This window comes from Phacochoerus africanus, chromosome 2, assembly GCF_016906955.1.
Source record: "Phacochoerus africanus isolate WHEZ1 chromosome 2, ROS_Pafr_v1, whole genome shotgun sequence".
Classification (NCBI taxonomy): domain Eukaryota; kingdom Metazoa; phylum Chordata; class Mammalia; order Artiodactyla; family Suidae; genus Phacochoerus; species Phacochoerus africanus.
In genome coordinates this window covers 265300911-265303052 of record NC_062545.1, presented here as the reverse complement: position 1 = coordinate 265303052, position 2142 = coordinate 265300911, and the positions used below count along the sequence as shown (strand labels likewise).

Sequence of the window (2142 nt, the reverse complement as noted above, 5' to 3'; positions counted from 1 at the left end):
AGAACCAGAGCTGATTGTCTGAGTTCCTCCTCCTCTGGCTCCCCATTTGGCCAGAGCAGCTGGTTGAGTTCCTTGCCCTGTTCCTGGTCATGTACCTGACCACAGTGCTGGGGGATCTGTTCATTATCCTACTTATCAGGCTGGACCCTGACCTCCACACCCCGTCTTTCTTCCTCAGTCACTTGATGCTCACAGATGTCTCCCTTTCAATTTTCACTGTCCCTAACATGCTTATGAACATTCAGACTCAGCAACATTAAATTACCTATGCAGGGTGCATTTATCAGATGTGTTTTTCCTTAGTTTTTGGTTGTCTTGACAATTTCCTACTTACAGTGATGGCATATGACTGGTAAATGGCCATGTGTCAGCCTCTCCACTACAGCACCACCATGAGGCAAGGGGTGTGTGTCTCCTTAGTAGTAGGGTCCTGGTTCCTCTGTTGTATCCATGCCCTGTTGCACACACACTCTTCTTGGTCCAACTATTTTTCTGTGTTGACAAAACCATCCTCCAATTTTTCTGTTACCACACTGCCCTCCAGAGTTTAGCTGTTCAGAAACATCCTTCAATGAGCTGGTCATGTTTACTGTGGAAGGAAGTTTTTTCATTCTGCCTCTGTGTAGTATCTTGGGCTCATATATTCATATAGGAATTTCTGTTCTGAGTGTCTCTTCCACCAATAGACCCTTTAAAGTTCATTCCTCCTGTGACTCCCATCTCTTTGTGGTGTCTATATACTATGGGACACTTGCTAGTGTTTCCTTTTTCTCCTCATCATGGGGCTCCAGTGACAAAGACATAATCACTTCTGTTGTGTATGCAGTAGTTGCTCCCATGCTGAACCTCTTCATCTACAGCCTCTGGAACAGAGACATAAAACAGGCCTTAGAGATATTTGCTAATAGGGCTAACTTCTTGAAGTGACAATCACTAAATCCTCTTATTGCAGTCATCAGCACAGTGAGGTAATCTCCTAAAATGATATGGTTGGCAACTCTATAACTTCAAATGTATATGCATTCATCCATCATTTATAGTTTAAATATGTCAAGAAGGACCAGTTTGTTACTTGAATTGTTAATATTCCTTATCCTTAATTTTCTTCTGCTTCTTCAACTCTCATAAAATATGTCAAAAATCATATATAAAATGTCACATAATTATGATTGTGCTTTTTTATTTTTCTCCTTTTAGATATGTCATTTTCTGCTTATTTATTTTTGATACAATATTTTTTGAGAACACACCAATTTAGCATCATGTTCTGCTCCTTGTGGACTTATTCTTCCCTGTAAGATGTGCTGAAATTTGTTGGCATTAGCTTCAAATTTATTGTGAGCATTTATTTTCAATTCTACAGTCCTCAACAACATTCTGGTGTATTGCATTCAGCCACAATGGGCATAATTACACTATGGAAATTGGCAAATGCTACAAAGTAATGCTCTCCTATGATAGTGAGCCTTTTCTTATTCATTGAACAGCACACTATTACATTTATAGTTGGGAGATTTCTCTTTAGCCATGGCTCCTACCCTCACATCTCAAATACTTCCTCTGATATTAGTTTAGATATACAGCTTTATTTAATGTAGTGTTTACATGAACTTATTTTTTAATATTTTAAACTTTCTTATGTCCTTATATCTGGAAAGTGCTAGTTCTTAGCAATATAATGCTGGGTTTTTGTCCTTTTACGTACGTTGAACATCATTGTATTTCTAGAGAATTTGATCTATTAACATCCGATAAAATTGGATTGTATTTCAATTTATGCTTTCCATGTTTCTATATGTTTTCTACTTGAGACATCTGATTTCGCATTTATACTTTCTTCTCTTTATCTCTTTTGATTATACAATACATATTTTTTTATTCCTTATCCCTGCCATTAACTTATTAATCAAACATTATTACTATTTTATATTTTTTTCTGTACTTTATGTAGAGATGATGTCTTGCTTTTTATTTTTTTATTTTTTTTTGTTGTTGTTGTTGCTATTTCTTGGGCCACTCCCGCGGCATATGGAGGTTCCCAGGCTAGGGGTCGAATTGGAGCTGTAGCCACCGGCCTACACCAGAGCCACAGCAACGCGGGATCCGAGCCGCGTCTGCAACCTACACCACAGCTCACGGCAA

The 2142-nt window shown here is 38.2% G+C and overlaps 1 pseudogene; it reads left to right on the top strand.

Annotated features, from left to right (window-relative positions):
• The first annotated feature begins 338 nt into the window (after positions 1-338).
• On the top strand, positions 339-927 carry LOC125120893 (olfactory receptor 1J4-like; annotated as a pseudogene).
• Positions 928-2142: the final 1215 nt, after the last annotated feature.